Source organism: Protopterus annectens, chromosome 7.part0 (assembly GCF_019279795.1).
Source record: "Protopterus annectens isolate FY-2018-M chromosome 7.part0, PAN1.0, whole genome shotgun sequence".
In the NCBI taxonomy this organism is placed as follows: domain Eukaryota; kingdom Metazoa; phylum Chordata; order Ceratodontiformes; family Protopteridae; genus Protopterus; species Protopterus annectens.
In genome coordinates, this window is record NC_056739.1 from 1,875,099,726 (window position 1) to 1,875,127,117 (window position 27,392).

Consider the following 27,392-nt stretch of genomic DNA (forward strand, 5'->3'; position numbering starts at 1 on the left):
CAAGCCCTTTCTGCCAAGCCTCCGTGCCTCATTTTCCATAAGGGCAGATTATCCCTGAGATTAAACCCATCCTTTCTCCCTAAGGTTTCTTCTGCTCTTTCTCTTCAGCAATCAATTGAGCTTCCAGTCTTCTTTCCTGACTATTCCACCGATGCAGAATACAGATGTCACCAGCTGGATGTGCATAGACAACTACGTCTTTATCTGGATAGAACACAGCAGGACAAGAAATCAGATCAATTATTTGTTGCCTTTGCAGATAATAAAATTGGCAAACCAGTCACTAAGGCCACTATTGCCAGGTGGATCAGGGATTGTGTATCCTTTATTTATTCATCGACAGGAAGGTCCCTTCCATTTCCAGTTAAAGCACATTCTACTAGAGCTATGGCAACTTCAACAGCTTTCCACTCCAGACTGTCTGTAGATGAAATTTGTGCTGCTGCCACTTGGTCTTCTCCACACACTTTTATTGCTCATTACAAATTAGACTCAGAGTCCAGGAGTCAGGCATCATTTGGCTCCACAGTGCTCGGGAGTGTATTCCAATGAGCCTCCCAGGATCTAGGTGCTAGGGACGCGGTCCCATCAGTTTAGAATGGAGGCAAGATAGGATCGCCTTACATCTTTTAGTTATGTACTTACCATAACGATAGATGTATGCGATCCATCTCGCCTACATTCATATATACCCGCCCTCCGACCCCCTACCTGCAGGATTTGGAGGAAACGCTTTGTGGGGTTTCCACTGAAGGTCTTATTCTCTTCTCTGGATCATGTATCTCTGTCAGTTGGGTGCATGTGAAGGGGACTTTGTGTGGGAAAACAAGATCTGGGGGCTTGGGTGTAGTACATCCTGGGATATAGGGGTTGGCCCAGCCAATCAGAGACTTTGTGCTAGTGTACCGGCCGAGTCGGAGCCGATTCTCGGCTCCGAGCCCATCAGTTTAGAATGTAGGTGAGATGGATTGCATACATCTATCGTTATGGTAAGCACATAAGTACAAGTTTTTAATTGCCTTCACTTGCCCTAGAAGATAAGAATATGGATTTCCCTTCTTTTCTTCTAGTAAGCTTGGAGATGATATAGGAAACAGTAACTAGGCAGTAATGCTCTGTTCAGCAAATACACATTGTTGTATACTTTCAGCCCAGTTCCCCTCTTCTCTTCAACTAAACCAGGACATAATGCTGGATCCAGTAAACAGGAAATGATGTACTGCTTAGCAAATATTCTGCAGATTTTTGTGTTCATTCACCCTGCCTTCTTTATTGATGGAAATAGTTTAAATATACATTTCTTATCCTTTTCAGCATGCTAGATACTTCCCGATATAAATGATGAACTTTTAATTCTGTGGCTTTGAATAACCATGTACTGTCAATGAAAATTTTATGAGACAGGAACATGACTAGTGTTATGCATATGTGGGATTCACAGATGGATTATTTTCAGATTTGATGATAACCATTGGTAGAATTGGTGAAAGAAACCTAGATAGGGTTTAACACTGGAAATCCTTACAGAAAATGAAGCAATGCTTATATATTTCAGAGACAGCACAGGTCCTGATCGGTACAGAATCTCTCTGGTATAAATAATACTGTATTTCTGCATTAAATGAAGTGATAAGATCATGGTGGCCTAGAAAGAAAGGTTGAGTGTGACTGATATGATGTCGGCCTCATCTTCTTGAAACAATCTCTTTCAGTCTGTATTAGGGTCAGGGTTATTAGATGATAATAACTGAAAAATTATCTATGGTATGATCCCAGTTATTATAATTATGGGTAATATATAATGATCTATCATGGGATGGTAAAGACACAAAAAAATAAAGAAAGTGACTAAGCTTAAAATAGCTTTCAAGGACAGCTATCCTAGTACTCATCTATGAACCTCTAAGAAGTCTGAAGGCCTGTCAGATAAGAAAGCATGTTATAAGTAATAGTTACAGTAAGTATTTCTTGTATGTGGGATGTTTTTCTACAAGATCCTCCCATTCTCAACCACAACATGGTAACAGAGTGAACTATGAAAACACAAATTCTGAGATATTAATGTATCTTACACAAAGAGGTTTTATGTACTGCTTATGAACTTGCCTGACACAGTATCATATACAATAATAAGGTGCACCTCGGCACTATATGGCAGTGCTTTGCAGGTTGGCAAAGGTTGCCAGCTCTTACTAGGCTATGAAAAAAAAAATTAAGGTCTTGAATACCTTTTAGGGAGACTAGCAGTGACAACAATGGTGTGGCAAAGCACCTATATGGCTAAGTGAGAAAAAAATTTGCATTTTAGTGACATCTTTAGCTTTCATTGCTCAGCATATTTGACTCTGCAACAAAAAGCATCTTCCCTGAAGTTATACCTAACTTTAGCCATGGCTGGAAGGCCATAAGCTCAGGAGAATGAGCAAAGTAAACTTGCAGTCAATGTTGTCATCTGCACCACCAGTTTTACTTGTGACTGAAGCCTCGTATGATGATATAAACATTTCCTCGACTCAGTTATATAAAGGGATGAAGAGCTGACTATGACACAGATGACCAGCATTTGAATACCTGATCTGGCACTAAAAAAACGGATAGGGAAGAATGAACAGACGTTGCAACTGCTGGCTTGTCCATCATGAAGAATGTGCTTTCAGTTTGCTGATAGCCATTTTTCAAATGAAAGTATGTAGACTAAGCATTCTGAGACTAGTAGTCATTAACTCCATCAGTGTGTGCCTGCATGTGTGTGTCTCTCTCTCTTAAGTGGAAACAATGTTCAAAATGGTAACCAGTGTGTTAATTATCAGCAGAGAGAAGAGAGTAAGGACAAAGAACCTAGAAAGTAATATGTTTACTACATTAACAAACCAAGAGAAAGCACTCAGACAGCCGTTACGCCCAATGACCTTTATTAACACAGCACAGCAACCAGTACAATATGTTTACTACATATATATATATATATATATATATATATATATATATATATATATATATATATATATATATATATATATAAATATATATATATATATATATATATATATATATATATATGTGTGTATGGGATCTGTACTGATCCCCGACGGAAATTTTAACCAAGATAAAAATGGCCAGGCATACTTACGCGGAAGTGCTTTTCACCGAAGTAGCACTTTCACAGAAGTATGCCTGCAGCTAGAGGGAGTTGTGGGGGAATGACTGTTGCAGTGACCGTACTATGGTGTGGATAAGGGAAAACTTCCCTTCTCCTCACTGTAGTGCAATTTCAGAGTGAGAATATTAAAGTAGGGGGGTGTGCGGGGCCACATAGGGGTTGCAGGGGGGATTGCCACACTGCATAAACGTTAATTTACTGTTTTTTATTTTTTTGTTTTGAACACACTTTAGCAGAAGTGCTTTTTCGGTGAAAAGCACTTTCACTAAAGTGTGTTCGAAGATAGTGGATTCGGACTGTTGAACCTTAGTTCAACTGTCCTAGATCCATAGATATATATATATATATATATATATATATATATATATATATATATATATATATATATATATATATATATATATATATATATATATATATATATATATATATATATATATATATATATATATATATATATATATATACATACACACACACACACACACACACACACACACACACACACACACACACACACACACACACACACACACACACACACACACACACACACACACACACACACACACACACACACACACACACACACACACACACACACACACACACACACACACACACACACACACACACATATATATATATATATATATATATATATATATATATATATAGATAGATATAGATATATATAAACATTTTTTACAGTGATGAGAACTGCAATTCTTCATCTCATTGTGGATAAAATAGTATCTTGCTTTAGCTATTTGTAGGTTCATAGGTTGGTACTAGACTATCAGCCCTAGGGCCTATACAAGCCTAGCTATAACAATTTCCTGGCTATTTCTTCCCACAGTATTTACTTCCCTGGTCCCCTGTCTAGCAGGGCGACTGACGTGATCTCCAGGGTGAATTTCCTATCTCCCATCCAATCATCAAGGTTCCTTTTGAAGAGGGCCAAAGAGGCACTCTGCTTGACATGTATGAGCAGTCTATTCCAGAGTCTGGGGAGTCTCTGGGTCAGGACCCTATCCCTCCAGCATTTTTTGTTCATTGTGATGACAAGGTTTAGATCCCTGGAGCATGTGTCTCTGAGGGATTGGGATTTCTTTAAGTGTAGCATGTCCAACAGCACTGGGTTTGACATGGCCTTGTGTGTTAAGCAGAGATCCCCTCTGAGTAGACGATATGCGACAGAGTATAGGTGGAGTTTTTTAGACGGCCAGCATAAGGCATCTGCTTTAGGCCTGTGATTCTTTTACTGAGGTATTTCTGCAGCCTTTCCAGTTGTTGCAGATGTCTTGAGAGGTACATTCCAAACGGGACGTTGTATTCTATAATGGGTCTAATGAGGGATGAGTACAATGGGACAATGACCTCCTTTTTTCTGGATGAAAAGTCCTTAGTGATGAGGTGTGCCACATAGAAGGATTTCCTGACTGTTGTGGCAATGTGGTTATCGAAGGTGAGACCACTGTCCACCTGTGTCCCTACGTCACTTTATCACACTTTCAGTGTTTAATGTACTGCTACCTATGTGGTCATTCATGGGTACATGTTTTTACCCAAAGGGGATAAAAATACATTTCTTGGCATTGAACATGAGCCCATGGATCTGGTACCAAGCATCTGTTTCTGTAAGGCCCTTTTGTAGAATATCCACATCATTTAGGGATTCAGCAATGGCTCCCAGTTTGCAGTCATCTGTGAACTTTGTTAACCAGAGTCCCTTAGTGTTAGCCTCTACTTCAGAGAGCCAGGGTACCATGTTTTGTGCATCCATTGAATGGGCAGGTTTTCCAGTTTAAAGCCAGATAGATGCCAAACAAGTGCGGTCTCAGGACTGAACCCTGAGGTACTCCACATGTCACTTGTCTGGAGCTGGATTTGGAGTTGGCTACTTTTACATTGTGGGTTCTGTCAGTAAGCCAGTTGGCAACCCATCGAGTGATGTAGGGATTAATGCCCAGCTTAGTTAGTTTATCTATGATTCCAGAGTGGGGGATGGTGTTGAAGGCCTTGTTGAGGCCCAGATAGGCTGTGTGGACCACCTTACCCTTGTCCACAGCTCTGAAGACTGATTCAAAAAAGGCAATCAGGTTCAGGAGACAAGATCGGCCCTTCACAAACCCAAACTGCATGGGGTCCAGTGTTTGAAGGTTGCAGATGTCTTTGTTTATAAGTTCCATGATAATATGTTCCATGGCCTTGCAGATCAGGCTTGTCAGACTGATGGGGCGGTAGTTCCCGGGATCCAAGGTGGATCCCCCCTTTTGGAGAAGGATAACTGCTGCTGTGCATCACTCAGTGGGCACGGAGTCTGAGGTGAAGCTATGATTTAACATGACACTTAGGTGAGGTGCCAGTTCATTTTGTAGAATTTTGTAGAATTCTCAGAAGTGTGAAACAGTTGACTGAAGTTAGTGAGATGCTAGCATCTGTGAAAATTATGTGGTCAAAGCCTTTTGTCTTTTTAAGATAAGAAACACCCACTTCTTCAGTAAACAGTTTTACTATGCTGGATAAAGGAATAGGACAGGTTGTGCAGTCTACCTATATGACTTTACTAGAGACCATTATAAGAAGAAGAAGATGTTATCATTTGAGAAATATTTTTATGGAATTTACCTCAATACTGAAATTCAAGTTGTACATTCCATTTAAATAACATTGAGAATAACATTATTCCTTCTCATACCAGGCATGGATTGAATCATATTGTAGTGCAAGGAACACAGTAATTCCATGCCAGAGACAGGGGAAAGACAAAATTGTTAAGCATTATTCCAAAAGCTGCATATAAACAGTTGTTCAGCTGGCAGACTGACTGCAAAGGGAATCAAGGTAGCACAGTAAAACAACTGTTCAGCTAATATTTCCCACCATCATTACTCACACATAATAGTTACTAAGATAAGAGGGTTACATTTTTGAAACAAGAATATAGATGCACTTTCATTCTATAATGTTCAACCTTTTAGAGCAAGCTTTGTGGACAAAGCTCAAAAATAATGGGGAACATAGGCTCAAAACTGAGGACAGATTTTAAATATTGTTCTAATATTTTTTTTAAAAAAGTTACTAGAATAAAAGGGTTCTGCATCAGCATGCATTTTCTGAAGGATATAAAGTCTGAAACTCAACTGGCTGTCATTATTTAATGATTTCATTTGTCAAATATTTACCAGAAAACCACAAATTTTATGAGAAGTAGACCAACTATATGAGACAGAAATCTAGACATTCTGCAAAATTGTAAATAGTTGAGAGGTGTGCCTCTCTCTGTCTCCCTGAAGCAATATAAACATGTTGACTGCAAAAGAAAGAAAAAACTTTGCCAGAGAGTCATGTAGACATTTGCTTAAGATATTGTTAAGCCACTGTTAATCCTCCTAGATGTCTAAGCCTTCCTCCTGTAGATTATGATTGTGTCAGCAGGAGAGGAGGGCAAAAAAAACTGACATTAGTTATACTGTTTTTGTGGTGCATAAATCAATGTATTGATTTTATTATAGAATAAATGCTCATTGCTATTTAAAAATGGGCACTGTGAGTGGAAGGATCTACTTTATGTAATCAAAAGGTTACTTACTTGAATTTCATATCATCGAGACCACTTTAGCAAAACCTCATATTATCGAACACCCAGAATATCACACTGTCACTCCGGAAAACTAACCGCTGGGCTACCACTGTGAACTTTGCTCTTTTCTACACAATAGTGTGATCTTGGACTTGGTATATTTAGTTAGTGGGGGTGTGCAGGGCACAGCCCTCCACATGGGTGGGTTTGATTTGCTTCAGTTTGTTTTTTCACCGTGCTTGCCTAGTGGTTAGCTTCCTGGAGTGGCAGTGAGATGTTATGGGTGTTCAGTAAAATGAGGTTTCCCTGAAGTGGTCTTGATGCTATGAAATTTGAGTAATTAGTCTTTTGATTATATAAAGTTGATCTAAGTGGATACCCCACCCTGCATGCCCATTGTAAATTGAGCATATATCAATAGAAAAAAGTCTAGCTTCTGAAGTACTACTGAGTGGCCAGACTTTCTATTGGCATATGCTGACTGACAGAGGAATAACAAACAAACAAAGACCTACCTGATTTCCTTATACTCTCTCTCTGTGATGACTGCACTGTGACTAATAAAAATAATGGAGAATGTGATATTAGATAAGTTATTGTCAGAACTGGATAGCTTTGGATTTAAAACCACATACCAGCATGCATATGTTGAAAATAGATCTATTACCACCTGTAACATGATGTTCTATAACAATATAATAACAGCGATGAATGAAAAATTGTGCTGTGATGTAATGTATATAGATTTATTTTATTATTATTTTATTTAACATTTGTTAACCGTGAAAGTCCGACTTGGAACTAAGCCAATTTTCATCTGAGACCTGGGGAGAAATGCTTCAGATTTAACTTCAGCATTTGACAGGGCCATACAGAACACACTGATCATTAAAGTAGAACAACCAGATACTGATGTACTCTTGATAAGATGGATAGCTCTATGGCTTGTTGCAAACAGGACATGTCAAGTTTCATACAGCAACTGGACAGGTGAAATTCTTGGTTACAATCAGGGTGTCCCACTGGGCTGTCTCCTAGGCCCTTACTTATTTAGATCGTGTCTTTCAGACTTAACTTTTTCATCTGAGGTGTTCCACAGTCTATATGGAGATGACCTGAAATTGTGCAAACTGATTACATGTGTTACAGATAAGGCATGTCTATAAAAGAACTTGACTAAATTGACCATTTGGGCACAGGGGAATACTATGCGAATAAATATATTGAAAACTAAGCATATGAGGTTTGGGAGACATGAAAGGTGAATATTTCACACAGCACACAGTTATTGAAACTGTAGATTCATTTCAGAACCTGGGTATATGGGATCCTGATTTGAGTTTTTCTAATCATATCAACCAACTAGTTAATGATAGTTAATAAAATAAAAAACAATTTTCGCAACCAATTGGATAAACCAGAATCCCATTTATTGCACAATGACAAAGTGCTAAAACAACTAAGCACTTTCACCTGTAAAACATATAGGCTTCCTCAGAGTTGGCTTCCTCAGAGTTGTCTTAGAATAATTACACTGTGTTTAAATACAATCAATTAAAATGACCCGAACCAATCACAGCAAGGATAAAATCATGGTTAAAGCTGAATCCATGCATATTACTGTCAAATTAAATTCCCTACTCTTACTGGGTAGTAATTAAAATTCCTTCACTTATATCCTTGAAATTCTGTTTGCTACAGATCTTCTAAGGAATCAACTCTTGTCTTAACTTTAAAAATGGTTTTAAAGAAATAAAATCATTCATACCTGGAGCTACAGTAGAATTTAAATGCAACTGCCAGTTTGATTCTTTTTCTTCAAGAAGAGTTTTGCCATCCCCTCCCCTTTCATTGTAGACCACCTTGTCGATTATAAAAAAAATACATTTCTTGAAATTAAAATACTTGGTAGTGTGTAGATACAGAGCATTGTGGACGTCCCTATTTTTGATAGCCCTCACATGCTCTTGTATCCTCTCCTTTAATCTTCGAGTGGTTTTACCTACATAAAACCCAGGGCAGGAGAGACAGGTGGCAACATATACAACCATGGAGGAGTTACAATTGCATCTCCCTGGACATTTTAATGTGTAGCTAATGTTTGTCACAGATACATAGGGCCCGTTGTTAATATATTTGCAAGAGCTGCAATCCCCACACAGTCATAATGGATTTATAAATCCCTACTTCTTTGCAGTGTTTTGTTTCTAACATGTTTTTAATATTTCTGCCTCTACTAAACACCACGGTGGGTTTTAACCATAGCCTCTGAAGTGTGTCTACTTCGAGGCAAAATTCCCAACATTTGTTAATTGCATCCACAACTTTAAAAGATAATTCGTTCAAACTAACTACCATAACTTGGTTCATATTCCTCTCTTTTGTTAGGATTTCTAGTTCTCTTTCATTTGATAAAATAGGAGCAAAGGAATTTGTTCTTTTTTGTTTCACTTCGTTCCTAATTTTTAATAACAATTTGAGAGGATACCCCCTTTCAATGAATAAACCTATCAGGTTAAACATTTATTTTTCAAACTTGTCATCTGCACTGGTCAATCTAGAAATCCTAACCATCTGACCTTTTATTACACTCTTCTTCTGATGCTTAGGGTGGTTGCTATCATAGTGTAAGAAAGTCTTGGAAAAGGTAGGTTTTCTAAAATCGAGCTCTCAAGAGCCCCTTCAGTATTTGACAAATGAATGTCCAAGAAATTAATTTCCTCAGCTTTCCAGCAACTAGTAAACTAAAAAGTTAGTTGTTCCGTTCAAGTATTGGACAAAATCATATGCTTCCTCCTCTGTTCCTTTCCACAAAATGAGGATATAATCCAAATATCTATTATAAGAGGCAATTTTTCCACTAAATTCTGAATAAAGACATTTTTTGTTTCCCAATTAAGCAAGACTAAGTTGGCATATGTGGGAGCACAATTTGCTCCCATACCCACCCCTGCTTTTTGGTGGAATAGTTCTCTGTCAAACAGCATAAAATTCTTGTTCAAAATCATCTCCATAAATTGTGCCAACAAATGTATACAATTCGAATCAGTTTGATTTATATTAATCAAACTTTCCTTGAACATTTCTAGTCCTGCCTCGTTGGGAATAACAGTAAATAAATTGCCTACATATATAGACAAAATTGTAAATTGGTGACCTTCTCTGAACTTCCTTAACCTTTCACGACAGTTCCAGGAGTCCTTAATTATATGCTCTACTCATCTTTCCAAAGAACCAACTTTGTTGTCCACCCATGCAACCAAAGGTTCTGTTTTAGAGCCTCTTGCTGCAACTATAGGTCTAAATGGAGGGTTGAAAAAACTCTTGTTTGTTTTAGGAATGCCAAAAATGCTTGGTATTTTGGGATTTTTTACTGTCAAAAATTCATATCCTTTTTCAATTATTTCCCCATGTAATAATGCCTCTGATAATATGATGTCAATCCAGGCATATGTTCTATTTATTTCATGCCTTGATACTCTCTCATATGTGTTGGAATCATTCAATATTTTTTCCATTTTGGTTGCATAATCAATTTGTCTTATGATAACCACTCCTCCCCCTTTGTCTGGGGTCATGAGGTGTAATTTTTTATCATTTATCAGTACTTTCAAAACTTGAAACTCTTCTGTTGTTAAATTGCTGTAACTTCTACCTTTTTGGTTTTTAATGATTTTTCTAATTTCTTTTTCACAGATTTTTTCAAACATAGCTACTTCTGGGTTGTAGGAGGGAATGAACACACTTTTTCTCCTAAGATGTGTATCAGAGTAGTCTCTCTCGTTTCCCTCCAAAAACATCTTTAGATTCAGTTGCTTGGTAAATAATTTCAAGTTCAATAAAATGTCAGCTGAATCTGTCCTGAAAGATGGAACAAAGGACATTCCTTTTCTCAATAATTCAAAATGTGTTGCTGTAACTTGTATTTCACTATAATTGTATATAGTAAACCCATATTTAGTTAAAACCTGACATTCAAAAACATTATCTTCACTTATTTGCTCCACAAAATCTGAATCCTTATTAGAAAAATGTAACTGTCTACTAATATTACTCAATTCCAGTTCCTGTGGTTCCTCCCCTCCATGTATTCCATTTGTGAGTGTTCTGTTGGGTTTGCTTGTAATAATCCTGGTAAATGGTCTTGTTGTTCCTGTTCATTTGATTTCTCAAACGTTCTGACCTCCTGGGTTGCATACCCTCCTCTAAAAAAACTTCCTCTTCCTGATTCAAACAATGCCCTTCATCCATCTGATGTCTAGTTTCAATTCTTTTGTTATTAGCCCCATGTAAATTAACTCTATCATTAACATTTGAATCCTGTATTCCACCCCTTAAATTGCCACCTGCCCCACTGGGGTATGCAGTGTTGTTTTTATACTCTTCAGAATCTCTACACAGTTTATGGGCAATAACACTTAGTTGTTTTAGCACTTTGTCATTGTGCAATAAACGGGATTCTGGTTTATCCGATTGGTTGCGAAAATTGTTTTTTTTTATTTTATTTTTAAGTTTAAAGTCTGGTTGACTATTTTCTATTGGTTTTAGTTAATGATAGTTATCGACCTATAGGTTGTATAAAAAGATTTATAAAGTCTAGGAAATCAGAAATGATGACATTACTGTTAGTTAGTTACATTAGACCCAAACTTGAGTATGGAATAACAATATGGAAACCTTATAAGAAAACAAGCATGATTAAGCTGGAATGATTACAGTGGGAATATACCAAGGGCATCCGTGGATGTGAAAATTTAAGTTATTATGAAAGACTAAAATATCTGAACTTGTACAGTGTCTCTTACAGATATCTAATAGGAGATCTTATTCAGGTATATTGGACATTTAGAGACAACTACCTCTGGGAATGTTTGGGGTTATCAAAAACAGTAGAGGATCATCATTGGTTCTCTGAGAGAGCAGCTGATGCATGGAACAGTCTACTAAATTACATTAAAGCCAAGTATTAGTTTAGATATTTTAAGAACAGCCTGAACATTTATTATGGGAATAAGTGTTCTGGTATATTGGCAAACTAGATGGGCATTAATGACCGTGCTTGAAATATTTGTATGTATATATGTATGTAGTTTGCAGGGTCTCTATTGTCTAACTGGATTAAAATGCATCATGTGATTTAATCTGTTACCTTTTACCAAAATCTTTTAGAATGACTGGATTCTGATTAAGTTTTATGTTAATGAAAGACAAAAGCACTAATAATAAAAAAGACTGTTTATAAAGAAGTTTTTTCTTTTTGCCTTTTCATTTTTTTTGTTTGTTTTTTTTATTAGTTTGATCTCAGTGAGCTTTTCTGTTTTTTTTTTTTTTTTGGAAAATCAGAAATGCTATAAGAGTTGCAAAACATTTTGATACAACATCAGGGAGAGATGATGGGCCAGTTTCCAAAAGAGTTGCCCTGAAACTAAAAAACTAATCCTCTCTAGAAATAAAGTTTGGGCCAAATGGAGACACCATAGAAACAGCTCTGATTTTCTTCACTTCCGCCAACTTAGAAATCTGACCAAAAAAGCAATAATCACAGACAAAAGAAAATACTACTGTGAGCTTCAAGAAGCTCATTCAAATAATTCTAAACAATTTTGGTCATCAGTTAATAAACTCCTTTCCCCTGGAACAACCAAAACTCCCTCCCAACTCAATGCTGACCCAGACACCCCTTACCTAACAGCTAATGCCTTTAACTCTTTCTTTTCAGAAACTATTCAATCTCTTGCTAAACAACTGAACTCCAACAATTTCTATCCCCCTTGTAACCTAGCAGACACATCCTACTTCTTCTCTCTACAACCTATCAGTACCTCTTTTATCTACAAACTTATTCACAAATTAAAACCATGTACCCCCTCTGCTGATAAAATTTTCTCCAAAAGGCAGCTAAAGTAATTGCCTACCCTATATCCATACTAATTAATAGGACAATCCAAGAAGGAACCATCCCTAACATCTGGAAAGTCTCCCATATTATCCCACTTCACAAAGGTGGTAACTCTATTGAATACTCAAATTTCAGACCAATTGCTCTCCTCTCACCAATTGCAAAAATTATGGAGAAATGTATTCACCGACAACTTGTACAATATCTCTCTACACATAACATTATAGCAAATAGCCAGCATGGCTTTAGACCACACCATAGTACCACCACTGCCCTCCTCTCCTTTGTGGATACTATCAACAAGAATCGCAACAATAACCTTCTCACTTCTGCTCTATTTATCGATCTTTCTAAAGCTTTTGACATGGTCAATCACCCTTCTTTAATTAGCATCCTAAAATCCCTCTCATTTGATAACCTTGCTATTAAATGGTTTAGTTCATATCTGAGCAACAGGCAACAAGCTGTTCTTTGGGAAAACCACATTTCTACTTTATTGCCAATTTCTATTGGAGTCCCTCAGGGCTCTATTCTTGGTCCACTTCTCTTCTCCCTCTTCATTAATGACCTTCACTTAGTTATCCCTCAAGCTACCTGTATTCAATACGCAGACGACTCCACCATTATTTGTTCCGCTTCTTCTTCTATAGAACTACACTCACTGACTCAAAATATCTTCAATACAGTAGAAACCTGGTTTACTAGACGGTACCTCCTTCTTAATGCCAAAAAAACTAAACTTCTCCTCTTTACCCCTACCTCTCGGACCCCCCCTTTAAACTTCACTATCTCTTCAAATAATGCCACTGTCATCTCACCTGACACTACAACTAAACTATTAGGAATAACCATTGATAATAAACTCACTTTTGATCAACACATCAACAATACTATTAAAATAGTCAACAGAAAAATAGGATCCTTATACCGTATCAAATTATTTCTAACCCCATCTTCTAGAGCTAAAATTGCCCTCCCATCTCATAGCTACTCTCTTTTATGCCTCACCTATTTTCACCAACCTTAAGAAGGCTAACCTTAACAAACTTGCCACTTGCTATAACAGCATTGCCCGCTTTGCCACTGGGAACCCCTATCGAACCCATCACTGTCTTAATTTGAGACATTTAGGCTGGCTAGAACTACAAAATTATCTTTTAGTCTCACAACTCACTATTGCCCATAAAATACTGTATCAACCTGACAATACCCCTATACTCTCACAACTTTTAATCCACAATAATCTTAACTTTGTAAACTTTTGACCAGTTCAATAAGTTCTAACAACTATGCTGGCGACTCTTTATTCACAAACACTATTGGTAGAAGATGGAATCTGCTACCCAGTGATATAACTCTGATCTCATCGCTTCCTCTTTTCAAACACAAACTCAAGCTATACTTTCAAAATCATTGGCTCTGTTCCTGTAGTTTACCTGACTGATATTCTTTCCTACCCCTTTTTACTATTACCTCAAATTCTTACACTCCTCTTACTATATTCTGACCATTGAAGCTACTTCCTAGGCTACCTTTAGCCTATGCATGGCTACCCTTGCTCCACCTTCTTCTCCCATCCTCTCCTTGTCACCTCTCCTTCTCCTTTCTCTCCTTACTGTCTACTGCTTCATTTCTACTTCCTAAAATTCTCTACCACTCCTGACTTTCCTCTTCTCTTGTACTCTATTGTTATTTATTCTCTTCATGATACCTTTAAAAATAGCCTTGAACTATAATAATGGCGTCCTTCAACTGACTATGAATTTTTCTTTGGCGTCCTGAATTTACTATGTAACTAGTCCTTTTTGGACACTTTCTATTGTTTTTGAATTTTGTGTACATATATGACTTCTTTGGTATATTGTGCTTTTTATGTGTGTGGAGCTTTTCTCCCCGGGCCTCTACTGAAAATGGACATATATCCAGCTAGACAAGCCCGGTCAACAAATGTAAAATAAAAATAAAATAAAAAAATAAATAGTGTAAGTCTGCCCTGATTCCAAAAGACTTGCTCTCAGTGTAAGTGATATACATTGGTTTAATATCTATCTGCAAATAGGCTTACATTGAGGGCCAGTTTCCAAAAGACTTGCTCTCAGCCTGCACTGAATGTAAGTGGTCACTTAAACTGAGAGCATGTGTTTTTTTTAAATCTGGTCCGATATTTATGTGAACAACATTTAATGGCCTAACCAATAATATTGTCTGTTAATATTCACTTGGAAATACTAAAATTACTATTCTAACAGGCATCTCAGATATGATATGATCAACAGCTCATACATTGTCAATAATAAACCTTAAATCCATCCACATAGTATTCAGTGGTTTTGCTACACACACACACACACACACACACACACACACACACACACACACACACACACACACACATACATACACATGAGCCAGCTTACACAGATATGACAAACACATATACAAACATATGTACACAAAGGCTTGCAGGAGGTTCCATGCAATATATGGAATAAAATGACACAAATACTCCACAGATACACTGTAGTAATAAATATATTTTAGTGCAGTGCCAATCTGCTCAAAATACAAGCAGGGAAATTAAACTACATTAGCAAACTGGGAGAAACAAAAAACATGTATCCTCTGGGTATTAGTTAATATAACGTGCATGCAATTTGCTTCACTTAACAACAGTATACTTCAAACTTCAGATGGAGGCATTTCACCTTTAGTTGCACTTGCGGTACAACAAATTCAGAAAGTGTGTAACAGCTGTTCCAGTTTTATAAAACAGGGTGCATTTGGTTTAGAGAAGATATTTGATTTGTCAACTTCCTGGTTGCAAAACTATATTGCAAGAAGAAAAAGTCAGAGCGCTCTGAAAGAAATTTGAACTTGCTATCATTAACTGACTGACTGTTGACAACATTGGAAAAAATGTGCTGTGATTTCCTTATAAAACTAGACAGGTGACCTGTTACACACTGCCAAAAAATCAAAGTTAATAAAATAAAGACATCTTAGAAAACAGTAAAAATAAACAAAAATGACTGCATATGTGGTTTGTAACAAATTAAGCTGACAAAGCATTGTTACCATAAACATGCAGATAAATGTGCACATAAGATGTGCATGCTTGCAATAACATCTCCCCAGGGGAGTCATCAAAACAAAACATAGTTAAGTTAGACAATAGCTTACTTAAAATAATGTAGCAATTGTATCATGTCAAAAGCATCATTTTTTTACCCTTCAATTTTCTTGCTACCCTTTTGGGCTTCGCCCTAATGGTAGATCATTCTCTTGATGGGCAAAAAAAAAAAAAATAGAACCTATGGAAAGATGGCAATCATTGCCTGAGATGAAATTGTAATTTATTTTTCATTTTTGAGAAGTAGTTTTCTTCTACTCAAAATGCTATAATGCAGAAACTGCAAGCTTGCTAACACAGTGATCAGTAACTTTGTGGATGGTTGCCTAACCCAAAAATCAAAGTAATTTCAATTACTCTGACATAACAGAGTGGTATACACAGACCTAGCCTGTTGTGTTCTACAGATAGCTGCCAACCAGGATTAGAACAACAAGACTAGAGTTCAAGTCATGGCTAGGCCTGGAAAATACAGGCAGGGAAGGCTAGTAAGGAGTGATAAAAGTCAGCTTGCTCTACTAGGAGTGTAAAGTGTGGTCTGGTGGATGTTTTGCCGTTATAAATAGGGACATAGATGCAAAACAACCATAAATGAAGAGTTGTGCTTTGCTTAACAAATTGGAGATGACAGTCCTTGTTGATATGTAGGAGGAAACAGTTGCATGCAGGAGTGTATAGTAACCTACACGCTGACGCTGGATCCCATGTTAGCCATCAAAAGGTGGGTTTAGAACCTTAACCAGAAAAAAAATGGGTAATAGATCAATGGCCTCTGGAACTGTCTCTTTGCCTACTTCGCCTGTGGGGTATAAATGAACCCAATGATCATATACCGCTAATGGTCAACATAAAGTTTTGGGGATTGTAATGATATCAAGAATGAAAAAGTTTACCCTGATTTCTTAGGAACTAGGAGAGGAATATATGGTCACATTAATGGGGCTGAGTGTACCCTAACAGTACAATATGATTTAAAATGTAGGTTTTATTTGAAGTTTATTTCATCAGGATGCTTTAGAACAGGGCTGCCTTTGTTTTAATTATGCAGTTTATATTTGGATGTATGCTTTGATTTGTTTTAATTATGCAGTTTATATTGGGATGTTTGCTTTGATTTGTTTTAATTATGCAGTTTATATTTGGATGTTTGTCTTGCTTTGTTTTAATTATGCAGTTTATATTTGGATGTTTGCTTTGATTTGTTTTAATTATGCAGTTTATATTTGGATGTTTGCTTTGATTTGTTTTAATTATGCAGTTTATATTTGGATGTGTTTTAATTATGCCGTTTATATTTGGATGTTTGCTTTGCCTTGTTTTAATTATGCAGTTTATATTTGGATGTTTGTTTTGCTTTGTTTTAATTATGTCATTTCTATTTGGATGTTTGCTTTGCTTTGTTTTAATTATGCAGTTTATATTTGGATGTTTGCTTTGATTTATTTACTCTTTTCATTTTCTCTTCCTGTCTGTATCTTGACCATCATTTTATGATGATTTTAAAACTATTTGCTGTTTTATGTAGCAGTACTGTGACCACAAACTATATTTATGCACTTTAATTTTGTGACTATATTACCTAAATATTTAACAGTTTGATACCTTTTAAAAATAAAACATATATATGTGTAACTATGGTTATGCAGTAGAACACTATGCATGCTCCATCTATGGCATCTGTTCAGTATCTTTTGCTTGGCCTCCTTTCCATCATCACTCCCTCTAGTAGTTACGCAGTGGTTAGGTAAGATGAACTAGGAAGGGTTATTACCTAGTATATTTTCTCATCGGTATGCGTATTTCACTGTTTTATTTCAATAAGCTCCTGATTCTGCAGTGGATTGTCTTAGCTCTATCACTTGCAATATGGTGTCTGTACTTAATATAGTGATCATAGGATCACAGGAAGTCACTAGGCAAATGGCCCTAGGGCCCTTACAAGCCTAGCCAAGTTCTACCCTTATTTCCCTGATCAGTACCTAATGCCTGTGCCCAAGAAGGACACAGATGGAACCCATGAGGAGAATCTATGATTACCCATCCAATCGTCCAGATTGTGTTTGAAGAGGGCCAATGTGGTGCTCTTTTTGACATGAAGTGGGAGTCTGTTCCAAAGGTGTGGTAACCTATGGGAGAAAAATCTGTCCCTCCAGCAGGTCCTATTAATGTCACATACCAGGTTAAGGTCTTTACAGTGTGTGACCCATGTACCATTTGACTTACAGATATACTGCATTCCAAATAACACATCATGCTAATGCAGACTGCTTATATAAATGGTTATATTACTGAGGGAATTTAATGCATATGTCTCTGAATTTCTTCCTTAATGGGCGATACAGTTCCCACTATACTGTAGTAACCTGCTTGTTACTGCTGATACCAGGTATGGGGACACATGAACATTCTTCTCATTTACAGCATCTTTGAAGGTCCTAGCCCTGTCACCTTCATTGCCATAGAAACTAAGTCCATGTAAGGACACCATCCAGTGTTGTTTTCTGTATTCTTATGGAAGTGTTCCCTGAATTTCCTTAGATACCCCACTTGTCAAGATCTAAAGCTTCACCTTGTGAACAAAGTATTTATCCATTAATTTATTACCATGCCTTTCTGTACTTCTGACTGCTTTCTAGTTTGGACCTGGGAATAGGCCACAGAGCTTGCAAACAGAAATGTAGGTGCCTGCTAATTGGTCGTGAATGCTTCTCACAAATTCCTCTGTCTTATCTAGGTACACTTCAAAATGCATGTTTACTGCCATCACTTTGTCATAGTACAGTCTATGCTTAACTAGCTGGATTTAATGTAAGAACTGTAAAGTACATTTCTCTGCACTGGCATAATTGTTGAGGCATTTACCTCACAGACACAGGGTACAGGGTTTGATTGTCACCTTTGAGGAAAATTAACTAGACTTAAAATGGCTTGCAAGGGCAGCTAGCCTAGTACTTACCTATGTAGCAGGAACTGCACATACCAACCAGAAGCCAGTGTGATTTTATTGCTAAAATGCAGTACAGACAGCTGAGTTATATTCCTGTGAAATATGAGTTAATTTCATGAGCTGTAAAATATTACATGAGGCTCTGTACTGAAATCCCAATAATTGTAATTGTGAATCCCAGATTTATAGAAAAAAATCATTATGTTGGGGTGGGTTGTTGCCTCATAATTCCAGTACTTAAATGTAAATCTGAGAATATCATACCTCTGAGAATTAGGAATGCTCACAGATGCAGTGATCACAGTCTTAATCTATGTAAGTCTATATTTGTGCTAATTCAGTCTTGGTATTTTGGGATTCACACTGACAAGACTCAGAAATAAAACTGGCTATCATCACACTGTGCATGTATGATAACTTAAACCAGAAGTGTCTTACGGCTACACAGAAAACACACAAGAAATTCAAGGCAAATTGATTATCTGAGTGAAGGCTTAAATATTGTATTAAGACTGACACAAATCTGACCTAAGATCTTAAATGTCTGATTGTCAAAATATTTTACAATGATTTGAAGTCCAGTATTGTGAAGCATTATCCAAGTACTTTTATAATGCTTTTAGTTATATTCGGGATATCATGTAAAAGCTTGGAAATATTTTTTGTTTCATTTAGATCTGAAGTTATTTAACATAAACTTCTGTCTTTGCTCAACGCATTGACAGGGTGATATTCCATGATCCAGTGAATATCTTAATAAAACCTTTAAACATTCTAGAAAGATGTGTTAGTTTCATAAGTAATTCATATATAAAACATAGACCTCTTTCATTCATCTCTCTCCCTCTCCTTTTTTTTTTCATTTGTTCTTTAGTGGCTGTCTAATTCCGAAATGAAGGAACACAGAAGTGTCTCCTGTTCACAAAGGGTGTTCCAAGAAATGTTACTCAAGGAAATTGTTTAAAGTAATACAAGGAACTTAAGCAGAAAATGCCAGTTTAGTGACTGATATTAAAGAATATGTCTTATGTATTATGCACATACATCTCAACTGTCCAAATATTTGTAGAATGTCCAGATTTTTACCTCATCTTTTTACTCTGTTCCTCATAAAAATTTGGTTTTCTGGCAAATTACTGAGGATTGAAATCAATAAATAATATCATACTTTTGAATTACAAACTTTATAGCCTTTAGAAAATGCATGCAAATGCATATTCTGTTATTCTAGCAACGTTCTAAGTTCATAAGAGCAATATTTTCAATCTGTTCCAATTTTGGGTGTTTGTCCTCCCATTATTTTATGCTTTGTCCAGATTTATTGTATTAACATGTTGACAGGCATGATTATACATTAAACTGACGACATAACAAATGAGCTTGTCCAAAGACGCTTTTGAACCACAAGTGAAGCTAAAGGAACAGTGTTAAAGAAAAATAAAGAGGCACAAAAATATGTTGATATTTATAAATGCATGTTTGTCAGCAACATATACATAACATCACACAGCTCATACTTTTATATAAAAAATACAGTAGATACAGGTGGTCCGAAAGAGAATTAGTAATCAAGCAATAGTTAATGAGTATCATAATGCTTACATTTTTATGATAGATGTAGCAGTTGCACATAGCGCAGTTAGTATTTTTTATAGCAAAAAAAGAATTCACTGTAAAGCTACCCTCTGTGGTAAGGATGAGGTCATGTATATAAGTAAAGATTTAGACTGAAGACTAATCCTAGATGTTTTATACATTGTTTTGCCTTTTATACTCTGGTCACTTATCCATCTGGAAGACGTGACATAACAGAATCATTTAAAAATTAGCACTTTTATTTTTATGTGTGTTTTGAGCTGGTAGCCAGTGATTTGAGAAAGTTAATGCTCATAGTAATACATTATTGTGCATTCATTTCAAGGTAATGTTCTTAAATGATTGCTTATTTTACCCCATTATATAATCTGTGAGTTGTCATCAATTAACTGAATTCTGAATTCTGTTCCACTAACCTATAAATAAGAATTCACATTTATGTTTGAAGATAAAGAAGATCATCTACATTTCTTTTTACAGTTTATTAGAAAGCTCACTGAAGCCTACCATTCTTTCAGGTCCTCAGATTTGCAATAAGCAGTTTCTTAATGGCCATATCTAATGCTGCTCAAAATGTAAAAAATAACACAGCATTGCATTCTTCTTTAAGAATGTACTACGGGAAGTACTGTTGTTCTGATATGCCTGTCTAAAGCTTCTGCTAGACCTTCCATGCACTGCATACTTTTATAATTGCAATACCAGACAGCATAGTCAGTTTGGGTGTATTACAAAATAATGTATCAGAATAAGAATAGATTTCTTTATGAAATTTAGCTAAGGAATTTGTCTTTCCATTCTGTTTTTATTCATTATTTGTGGGTCACTTCGGTGTCCTGTTTAGAGCTTTTTCAAATTCATTGTTCATTAAGCCTTTTTTCCCTAACACTCTGATAAGTGATATTTGTTTGCATTTTCAATAAATAATTGATCAGATTCAGGCAATCTTGTCATGTATGCATTGCTCATACTATTGAACAGATTTTTATTATGTGGAATGAACACACTGTACATTAATTAACGAGACCCAAGAGACATTTATGTCAGTTTTGTTATTTCACTTCTTTTTCTTGGTGAGCAAATATCACAAATGCATGCACAAACCAGGAAGTCTGTGAATCTGTCAATAACAGCTCTCGTTAACCCATCCAAAACTTAGAGATCTGTGATGGGAAAATATAAACAACTATACTTTTCCTAAGGCGTGCTAATAAAATCTGTTGCACATGTATTTGAATCCATTGATGCTGGTGTTGTGTAAGGTCTATCGTGATTGCTCATTCTGCTAATTTCCCTCCTTACTGCAAAAGAGGCAATACAAAGATGACCAAAGGACATAGGTGCCAGAACCAAAGAGAGATGGGGAGGGAGTGCCCCCCCCCCCACTTTTAAGGAGGACTCATGCGTGCATTACACGCTAATGCTAACATAATTTTAAACACAAATGTGCCCTGAAAAATATTCCCGTTCACATCATTGCTGCCAGAGTTACCCATGGCACAGTAAAGCCGCTCCATTTATGTTTTACATTAGGAAGGCTGCTCCATTTATGTTTTACATTAGGGAGGCATGTGTGTGTGTGTGTTCACATCATTGCTGCCAGAGTCACCCATGCATAGCTCTCAACAGAATCAGTGACACATACAGAAATAATAGGGACAGTGAGGGGCACTTTTAGAGTGTTACTGCTATTAACTTCAGACATTGGCATAAGATGGCATAAGATAATTTGAATTAACATACATTTTTATAGCAAAAGAAACCCATAACTCTAATTATCATTATTTTACTAAATGAAATTTACAACCATTTCTCCAAAAATCACCAATTTTTAGGTGAGATCAAGAAAGACGGAGTTAAATATGAGTGAAAATCAGGGACATCTTTGAAAACTGGGAACACTTGAGAGGCATTAAAAAGAAGTAGATTTTATTTTTGATAAACTTAAGAAAAAGCTCTATTTTTTCTTTCCTGTTTTTACAGGTCTCAGCTATTTCATTGGTTATCCTTAATGCAAAATACAGACACGTAACCAATCTTTCCTTGTTAACAATACGCCCCATACTTCTGCCTTGGGGTGGGAGTGGGTCTTTGCAGAGATAAAACATTTCCACCTATAGGAAATGAATAAAGTTCCTGAAAGAAACCTGGCATGGCTTTTCTGCAGCATTGTTTTCAATGCTGAGTTTGTACTAATTCAAAAACCTAGACATGGATCACGGTGTTACTTGTGGTGAGTAGGTACAGAGTTGTTGTGGAGAATTGTTTCTGCCTCCTTCTCAATTATTCTTATTATAGGAAGAGACTGAGTGCACTTTATTTAAATACAGTTACTTTCAGTTTTTACTGTATGCAAAAGGTTGTACACGGATGGAATGAGGTGGGATATAGAGTATGCTGCCTTTATGTTCAGGCTGCATGAAACATTTGGTATAGGTTCTTAAACAGGAAACTAATGTAAATTTGTTTTGGCCATATTGTAAAATATTTTGCTGAGCAGTATTACCAGCCTAAGGTTTTTGCTCAAACGTTTAATTAACAAATACTGTGACCTGCACATTGCGAAGCTATGGAAACTGCGGTATAAAAAAACAATTTGCATAGGTATCTTATAAAACACAGGTATGTATATTTTTACTAAAATCCTTAAACACTGCAATGCAGGAGAATATAGTATGCCTGGTAAAGTGGCATGGTGGTCATCCTGTGTGGTGACCAATGCTAGCTACAGCACTACCACGATTTCTGTTCAGAGAAAAGCTTAGAAAATATTTACACTGTCTGGCAAACTCTGGCTGGTATGAAATCAGGAGGAAAAGTGATGACAGCCATGCATTTATTGGGTTATTTAAGCCAAATCATCAATTAATTGCCAGTCAGAAAGAATGCTGACAGAAATATGTACTTGTGGGTATCTTATTACTTGACAGGAGTATCAGAAAGGCAGGTAAACCAATAACCTAGCTTGCACATTGCAATGAGGTCCCTGAATACAAACACAGCTAATACTCATTACTGAGACAATCTCAGGGTTGTCACTGTTACATCTTGCCATTTCCTGTCAAATAAGCCACACACACACACACACACACACACACACACACACACACACACACACACACACACACACACACACGCACACACACACACACACACACACACACACACACACACACACACACACACACACACACACACACACACACACACACACACACACACACACACACACACACACTCTGGTAAAGCTGCTCCATTTAGATTTTACTTTAGGAAGGTGTGTGTGTGTGTGTGTGTGTGTGTGTGTGTGTGTGTGTGTGTGTGTGTGTGTGTGTGTGTACAAACTTAAAACACATTCTAACAACTGGTGCTGTATTATACAAGGAATATGTATCAGGAAGATGAATCAAAGAATGCATACATGTATGCATAGCCCTAAAAATGTGTTTGAAAACAGCCCAGAGGGTAAATATTAAGCTTTACTCTTGTTACCAAAGCAGTGGATGAAGGTAAAACAGTTCACACCACATTACCTTGACCTGGCCAAGCCTTTTGACACAATCCCCTACTCAGTTGTAGTACAAAAGATGAATAATATAGGAGCAAACACTTACATCACTAGCTGCATTGCCAACTTCCTCACAGGATGCAGGAGATCAAAATAGGGGAAGATACCAGTCACATATGGAGTCCCCCAGGGTAATTGGTGCTGAGACTTTTCTGTTTGGCATATACATGTCAAAAGTAAAAGGAAATACCAAAGGGCTTTGGCTGGCTAAGTCTGAGATGACTGCAAGCTAGGAGCAGTTAGTGAATCCCCAAATGACTTAACCATTATGCAGAAAGGTTTGTCCTAAGTAATAACTGGAGTCAAAATCATGACAATGCCCTCTGAGAACTGAGAACTGACACAATTGCTTGGCATTTGGGAACTTGTGTGTACAGTGACCTACCTCTTGACCAACATGTGCCCAGAGTTATAAGAAAGCCTTTATATATCACACAGCTTATAAACAAATTGATTGTGACTAGATCTGGAGATGTTATTGTCCCCCTTTACAAAGCTCTCATTAGGTCAATCATTTTGTATAATGCCCACTTTAGCATGTATCTGTCCAGCCGTATGCAACAATTGGAATACCTTCAGAGATACCTTACTAAAAGGATACAAGTCATAAACAATAGGTCTTGCTTGGACCACCTCAGAGATTTATTACTATACTCAGTATTCTACAGAGTGCTTAGAGGTGACATGTCTGGCATACAAAACACCCTCCGACCTAATACAGATGGACCTGCTGAACATCAGCAAGTCAAATGGCATCATAAATACTCAGTCCAGGTATCTAAACTGAATATTGTGGGGAGATGGATATATATCACAGAGGCTACCACTGTTCCAGAACAGATTATCCATTCAAGAAAAGCAAAGCTCATCCCTGTCCATATTGTAATGCAGCTTGGATCTAAGGATGGGTAATAGAAAATGTACTCCAACATTGCCCCTTATGGCACTAATGGATAGACAGTTCCTAAATGTTGCATCCCTTACATGGGTCCCCCTCAAATTATCTATGATATGATCACAGTTATTCTCACTAGGGCTAATATACAATTATCAACCATGGAATAGGTAAGACCAATCAGGAAATGTTAATTCAAGCACCAAAAGGGAATTGGCTAAGTTTAAAATGCTCCCCAAGTGAATGTATGTTGTGGTAGTAAACAGTTATAAAAAATTGCCCTTTTTAGATCACTAAGTGCCCCTCTCATCCTCCGTGCCCCCAGTCTTCAACAGCTTCTGGCGCCTATGCAAAGTACTTGGTTTTTCTGTCTACTGAGACACTCTTACCTATACTATAACCTATGCCAAAGGACTTGGTTTTTCTGTGTACTGAGACTCTCTTTTCTATACTATAACCTGATGTATCAGCTGATGCTGCTATTGCAGTTACTCAGTATTTCGTCTGAAAAGAATTTTCAACATCCCACTTTTTAGTGAGCTCCACTGTACTTGAATTATATTATGTCATTTTCGTTTGGCACTTGTGGTACTTTGAAACTAGGCCTTTTCTCTTGATCTGTTCTTTCCTTGTGTGACTTAAAAGTCTTCAGCATGTTTCCTTCTTGCTTAGCCACCCTACTAAGGTATGTGTGTATTCATTCTTTCTAAGATTTCTTGTAGAAAGCCTACATTATTCTAAATTTTTTCTTTCATTGCTTTCTGTCCTCTTAATCCTTTTGTGGAGGAGATAGGAGCGAGAGAGAGAGAGATACCCAGACTGCATGTTACAACACACAGATATATTTAACTGGTTCGTGGTAGAACTTGAATACTTATTCTTGCATTCTACAGATAATGAATGCTTATACCAGACAAAGAGTTTCCTGCTATTTAAACCAGCGAACAATGTTCTATAATGCACATCTATTTCTAATTCACTGGATATGAGAAACCCTTCTTTCATGTCACTTTAGTATCTCATCTGTGGTTGCTAATACAGGCTATGGAATTTTTCCTCATTTTTAAGCAGTTACTCTTCAGTTAAAAGATTCATGACATTTAGACCCTTTCTTACAGCTTTGTTAAATCATTTCTTAATCATTGCGCTGCAATTTCTGTTGTTTGCATAGTCTGCAAAATACATCACTCTGAATTATCTTCAGAAATATACTTTCCCCTTACAATAATATTAAACCCAATCAGTTCCGGGTGTTAACTAATGAATGTTTATGTACTAATCCTTGTCTGTCAATAAGAATATCACCATAACATGCTCTTAAAGGACTGCTGTTTGTAATTGTTTTGTTTGTGTCCTTATCACATGTCTGTTAAGTATGCTGGATAATGGGGGAATGTGTCATGGACAAAATAACTGTGAAGATGTAATACAGATGGAAATGTGATTCAAAGTTTGAGGTTCAGGAAAATATAATACTGTACTGCTGCCTGAGAGCTAGGATGGTTTAGGCAGTCCTTCACGCTGATACACAAATATTAAGGACAAGCAGTTTCTGCTATTAATTTACTTAATTTGTTATTATACCGTAGCGTCTTCTCAGTAATTATAGATTAAAAATATAATTTTCTTTTTTGCCAGTGGCAATGATACATTTTTGATTATTACACTTCTGTGATCAATTTTGCTTGAGGGGAGAAGGGGGTCTTGATTTCTTATATATTTATACCCTGCTTGATATGTATATAACATAAAAAAGGAAAGACTTCAAAGTTTATCTAATTAGATTGGTAGCACAAGAGATCATAGGATCATAGGAGATTACTAGGCTATCAATCTGGAGGTCATTTCAAGCCTAGTTGCTTCATCCCCAAAGAAATGTTATTTAACACTCAAGATAGCATTTAGTAATGGCTGCCCATGTCCAGGAGGGTTGTGGGTGCTATTCCCATTAAGAATTTATGGTGCCCCATCAACTCGTCCAATTTCTTCTTGAACAGTGTCATAGAGGTGCTCTGTTTCACATGAATAGGTAGCCTATTCCAAAGACACGGCAGTTGCTGGGAGATAAATCTGTTCCTCCAGCATGTCCTGTTTAAGTCGTAAGTCATATTTAGGTCCCTGGAATTGGTAGCCTTAGTCCCATTTGATTTAGGGATAAGCAGTAAGTTCATTAGGTTTGGGTCTGAGATTGCTCTATAAGCCAAGCATAAGTCTCCCCTAAGATGTGTGTGAGATACAGAGTATAGTGACAGGGATTTTAGTCAATCTGTATGACACATGCTGGAGTTCCTTGATCTTCCTAGTTAGTTCGAAACCTCTGAGGTCTCTCCAATTGCTGCAGGTGCATTGTACAGTACATTCCGAATGGGCCATTCTACTTAAGTATAGAGGGGTTATAACCTCTTTTTACTCTCAAGCCAATGCCTTTATAAATCAAGCATGCTACATGGAAAACCTTCCTTACTAGAGCAGACACATGGTCGTCGAAGGTCGCAGTCAATTAATGATCCAAGGTCCATTACCACTTCATGGGTACTTAGGGTACTGTTGTTGATTTGATAGTGTGAAGGGATATTGTTTGTGCTGAAGGGAATGATGATGCATTTCTTTG

At 36.9% G+C, this 27,392-nt stretch overlaps 1 protein-coding gene across 3 annotated transcripts in view; it reads left to right on the top strand.

Moving 5' to 3' along the window:
* The window catches only part of NTRK3 (neurotrophic receptor tyrosine kinase 3), a 3,522,805-nt gene that overhangs the window by 577,691 nt on the left and 2,917,722 nt on the right, over positions 1 to 27,392 (top strand). The window lies entirely within an intron of this gene.